We start from the raw sequence: 6110 nt of genomic DNA, 5'->3' as shown, positions 1-6110 counted from the left end.
CCCTATAGATTTTGTGTCCCCCTTTAGGCCAAACACATGATCAGGTAGGTACTTCAGACACCTGTAATGATCAATAAGGCAGTCCTCCCTCCAAGCTAACCACAGTCCCTCCAGCTGCAAGAATAGAACACAGCTGATCTGCAGACCACCTTCTTTCGGGGCATCCTCCGTACTTTGGAGCCATAAAGTGGCCTCTCAAATTTCTTTCTTCTAGGTAAAAGAATTCTGGTCCCTTCTACTGGATTTTCTAATCACTATCTTTCTTATCAATCAAGCATCTCTAAAGTCTTGTGATAAGATTTTACCAGAGCCTGGCACATTGTAGGCTCACAAGAAATGTAACTGGGATGGATGAATAAGTTGGAGGATCATGGATGAATGAGTGTGGATAAATGGATAGCAGAAGATGGAAAGAAAGGCAGTGGCACTTCTGTGGTGGATGACAGGTGGATGGATAGAGGGGTGGAGGAGGGGGAAGGAGGGGTGGACTGGGCAGATGGATGTTTAAATGGAGGCGGGTGGGCAGGAAGAAGATGGATTGGATGGTGGGTGGATGGATGGCTTATATGGGAGGCTGGATGGATGAATAACCTTAGCTGGCATCTCAGCTTTTCCCCATACCTCCCACATATAGACCCCGAAACTGGTTGACGGCAGCCCAGTTCTCCCAGACACCCAGGCTTGAGACCATCATTTTTTACTTCTCTGTCTCCCTCATCTTCCACGACCAGCAGCCGTGTTGATCCTATTGCCTCGGTGCCTTTTCCCTCTGGCAGCTGTTCTCCACAACCTCATTCAAGCCCCAACCTCACTTGTCTCCGGGACGATTTCAGCTGCCCCTGCCTGCTGCTTCCTTTCTCTTTCCTTCAAGTCGATCCTAAAACAATGCCATCAGCATGATCTTCCTAAAGCTCTAGTCAATAGCTCCCCATGGCCTGCATCCCCCGGCCTGGAGGCCCACCCTTCTGAATTCTGCTGAATCCCCCCTTTCTCAGCCTCTCTCGTTCCTCCCTTTTATGGTCTCGGTGCTCTGGTCACAGCAGGCAATGATCTGTCACCAGACGTTCACGAAGCTTCCCCGCTTCGCTCATGCTGTCCCCCCACCTGGGATGCCCACGCTGCCGCCTCTACTGCCGCAAAGACATCCTAGACCCCAACACACAGCTCCACGGCCGGCCGCCACCCTCTGATGAACCTTTCCTAATCCCTTCAACCAGATATAGTCCACAAGCCACTTCAAGACGCATTTATTGAGCACCTACTATGTACGTGCCCAGCTGGCTAGAGGGCCCTGGTGGTGAGAGGTGAAGACGAGATACAGGATGAGAAAGACACATTCTTTGCCTTCAAGGGGATACAGCGTGCTTGTGGAGGTGCCTGTGAGTGTGCACACTGACACATACAGAATTCAAAGGAAAAAAAATAAGGGCAAAATAGTGGAATATTAGTAATTAAGGCTCATGGAGCACTTAGTGTGGTCCCAGCATTGTTCTAAGGACTTTATTAACTCCTGTAATCCTTTCAACAAACCTCTGAGGTAGGTACAGATAAGGAAACTGAGGCACGGGTGGGGCAATTTATCTGTGGTCATTCAGCTAGTAAGTGGCAGAGCCACGGTGGGTCTGTGCTTTCAACAGCACACAGTAGGGTAGCAGAAATACAACCTTGGGAGGAGGATAGACGGAGAAATTCATGACCAGGCTCACTCTGACCTCCCAGCCCCCTCCCCCGCTGGGCCATAACCTGCCTCTCTGCCAACCTGGTCCCCTTCCTTTCAAGCCCAGGTGAGAGGATCATTTAAAAAAATGGAAATGAAAATGGACTGAATTAGAGGCAAAGGGCTAAGTCTGTTGCTGAGACACTGTAGGACCCTAGGCAAGTTCCCTTCTCCACCACCACCCCCCCACCCCCCACCCCCCCGCCCGGGGCTTCAGTTCCTCATCTGCATAATAGGGTCGGGCCCATGCACACTAAAGATCCTTCCAGCTCTGACAAGCTTAATCCTAAACAGCTGCTTGGATGATAGAAGAATCCCTGGGAGTCTCTTGGCCTTGGGGCCTGGCTGCATCTCCCAGGAACTCCCCCATGCCCCTGAATACAGGATTTCAGCTTCTGGCTCCTGTGGGCTCCACTGGGAGGCCACAGTCCTGTGTCTGGTCCCCTGAATCTTTCCAGCCTGTCACTGCCCATCATCTTGTCTGCCCACTGACCTGTATCCGTCCGCCTCAGCTACCCATCCATCAGCCTGCCCGCGGCCCCTCCACCTTGTGTCCCCACCTGCCTGGTATCTGTCACTCTGCCCATCATGCACACACAGAGCCCACCTCCTCACCCCCGGTGTCTCACTCTGCAAGCACCACGGTGACAACAGAGAGATAGGGTGGGGCTGTTTCCGCTCATAGAGAAGCCCAGTCTTAACATCAGAACCTGCTTTCCAGGGGCCAAAACAGTTCTCTGCCATCGGGCATCCTCTCCCTTCCCCGGGGACCCCCAGCCGCCTCCTTGCTGGGCCCAAGGGCTTCTACTTGAGGAATCTGGTCAGGGCCACATGCCTCCTGCCAAATATGTCCAAGTGGTCCCCGAGGAAATCATCGGACAAGAGCGTGAAGATGTTTGTACAAGGATGTTCATTGCAGAATTGTTTGTAATCGCGAAGGACTGGAAACAACCCAAACGTCCAACTGTGGGGGCTGGCTGAATGAATTACGGTCCAGCCACACAATGGAGAACCATGCAGCTCTTAAAAAATGATGATGTGGATGTGTATTTATCGAAATGGCAAGACATTCACAATATATTATAGAGTGAAAAAAGCAGGTTACAAAGGCCTATGTATAAAGCGAGATGCCATTTCTATTTTTTAAAAACCGATGTATGGCAGAAGGATATGCACTGAAATGTTAGCCAAATGGTGGATCATGGCTAATTAAAAATGCTTTCATATGCAAAAAGACACATACATGTATATACATACATATAAATTTACGCACACATACACATACGTAGTGACTCTGTATTGAAGACTTCCTACCAGCCCAGCGCTGGGCAAAACCCTTTGTCTATATTATCTCATTTACTCTTCCCTACAATCCTACAAGGCAGGTTCATTAAAACCATTTTACAGAGGAGAAAACAGAGGCTCACTCTGTTAGTAAATGGCAGAGCCAGGATTTAAACTTGGCTTTCTCTGACTCCAGAGCCTGTGCTCTTAATCAGTAGGTTGTCATGTTTCTCCTATTGTTTATCTGTAACTTGCCTGTTAAAAAAATAACATATATTCACTTGGGAGATAAAGAAATGACAGAAGTTAACAAGACAAGGAAAAAATGGGCTGGCAAAATATACACAGCAACACGCCCTCAATCTCTGGGGTCTTTGGCAGCTTTTCAGCAGGTTTGCCCCATTGGCTCATCCTTCCCTCCATCCTGTATCGTGGGCTGATCCAGGATGCTGGAGATGGGCCAGGCAACCCTGGGTAGGGTTGGGACTTAAGCATTGTAGGCTTCACTGCTGCATGGACTGAGGCCCCCTCCTCAAGCCCAAATTTGATTCAGTGAGGGTAGTGAGCCATATGTCATATGCCATGCTAGACCCTGGGGAGACCAAAATGGAAAAAACCCAGAGCCTGCCTTCAGGATCTTCTCATCCATGGCCGGGTTTTTCAACCTCTGTACTATCAACATTTGGGGCTGCATAATTCTTTGCTGTGGGGCCTGTCCTGTGCATCACAGGGTGTTCAGCAGCATCCCTGGCTTCGACCCACTAGATGCCAGTAGCAGCTTCTTAGCCAGCTGTGACAACCAGAAAAGTCTCTAGACATTGCCAAATGTCCCCTGGGGGCAAAATCACTCCTGGTTAAGAACTGTGGAGCCAGTCGATGATACAAGGGAGACAGGAAAAACAAAACAAAACAAAACAAAACCTAAACTAATTGCTAGGGGGCTCAGTGTAGATGGAAGTCATCTGTGCCTGGATGGATCAGAGGCGGCTTCCTGGGATGTACCTGTCCTTGAAAGGTTCTTTGCATTCTACAGACTTATTCTGGGGGATCTCATCCATCCTTGTGGCTTCAAAGATCTATTTCTGGCCTAGAACTCTCAGGGTGGCCCAGTCTTTTCTGCACAACTGTCCATCAGGCATCTCCACTGCATGTCCCACCAGCAGCTCACATACACACTGTCCACAGCTGGTCTCCACCTCTTGAAGACCCACATAGCTTCCCAAGTCAGAAACGAGGACTCCTCCTGTCCCCCACATCTACCAAATCTCCCAGCCCTGCCCATTCTACTCCTCCAACCTCACCATCCTCCTCTCCTCCCCAGACCTGGCCACCGGCAGCTCAGGACCCCACCTTCCCCAGCAATCCGTTCTCCATCCAGCAGCAAAGTGAGGCTTCTCAAGGCAATCCCATCATGCCACTCTCCTGCTGAAAACCCCTCAGTGGTTCCCCACGGCTCTCAGGATGCAGTCCAAGCTCCTCCTCGTGGCTCTCTAGACCCACAGGACCGGGCTTCCGCCCACCTCACTGGCCTCCTTTCCTGTAACCCCAACGCCTGGACCCCAAGCTCTCTGTGCTCCATTTCAGCCAACTGAACTGGCAGCTCCTCCAATATTCTCTCTCCGCTCTGGACCTTGCACTCCTTGGCCTGGAGCCTGTTCCCATCTTCCCACTGCCCCGCCCCCTTCGTCTCCTAGATAGCTGCCAATCAACCTGCAGGTCTCTGCTTAACCACCACTTCCTCCTGGAAGCAAATGCTGGCCCCTCATTGGCTCTTATCATGGCTTATGAGAATTGTTTAATTGGCTGTCTGCTTCCCAGGACCCGAATCAGATCCCTATCGGCTGGGATCGTGTCTGCTTGTTCTCCGTTGTATCTCTAGCATTTAGCACAATGCTTAGCATATAGTAAACATCTAATATGGATGTGTAAAAGTATATTTTAAACTGGATAACGAATGGATGGACTGTTAGACAGACTGACGGCTGGGTGGATGCAAGGTACTATTTGAGTTGGGTCTTTAATGCTTTGAAAGATCTTCAGGGGAAGGGCCTTCAGGTACAAGGGCAGGTGTGGCTGAATGCAGGAGTGTCGGATTGGAGGCACGGTGGGAGATAAAGGAGGATGCAGACGGATTACAAGGACCTTGAATGTCACGGTGCAGAGTCCGGACTTAATTCAGTAGGCGATGGGGAGCCATAGGAGGGTTTTAATCAAGCAAGTGACGTGATCCCACCTGCGTTGGAGAAAGATCGCTCTTCTGCAGCAGGGATTGCGGTGGGGAGGGGATCAGAGGCTGGGAGGCCAGGGAGGAGGCTGCCACAATGGCCTAGGCAAAGCCAGTGAGGTCTGAGCCAGAGCAGGGATCGTGGGATGGATGGGAGAAGAAAAAAGAGGTAGAGACTAGGGTGAAATGAATCTGGGAATCTAGACCGTGTTCTGATGCCCCAGCCACATGCAGGCACTGGCCAGTCCCTTGAAGGATCCTGAGGTCAGAGACAGATCCTGGTGGTCCTGACTCATCTTCACCCTCCTGCAGGGGTGCAGGCAGCCAAAGTCATGCACAAAACCAAACAGAAGTACAGCTGCCTTCAGCCCCATGGAAACCAAGGGACACAAACAGAGGATAATAACAGTAACAAAACTGCTTCATTGTTTGAGCGTCCTGTGTGTCAGGCACTGTGCTAAGCATCATACATACTCATGCACATGTAATCTTCACAACAACCCAATAAGGTAGGTTATTACCATTTTCCCCCCATTCCACAGTGGAGGCAACTGAGGCTCAGAGAGGCAAAGTAACTTTCCCAAAGTCACACAGCCAGCAAGTCACAAATCCAAGCTGGTCTGACTCCAATGCCCATGTTCTTAATCAGCTATTTAGATTACACGAAAGAGGGAGCTAGTAGCGGTGGATGGCTGAAGGCTGTGGGTCTGATGAGGAAGCAAGAAGCTCCCATCTTAATCTCTATGTGACAGCAGGAGGGGGCCTGCTGATGGGGCGTGGAAGGAGACACGGGGCAGGAAGGGAATCCCTCCAGGTCCCTGCATACCATGTGTTCAGGCCCAGACTCCGGTATCCAGAAGGGTGTCCACGCTGTTAGAGAACTGG

This window comes from Mesoplodon bidens, assembly GCF_964165515.1.
Source record: "Mesoplodon bidens genome assembly, chromosome: 15".
NCBI lineage: Eukaryota > Metazoa > Chordata > Mammalia > Artiodactyla > Ziphiidae > Mesoplodon > Mesoplodon bidens.
The sequence above is the reverse complement of the archived record's forward strand: the minus strand, read 5'-3'. Positions refer to the sequence as shown.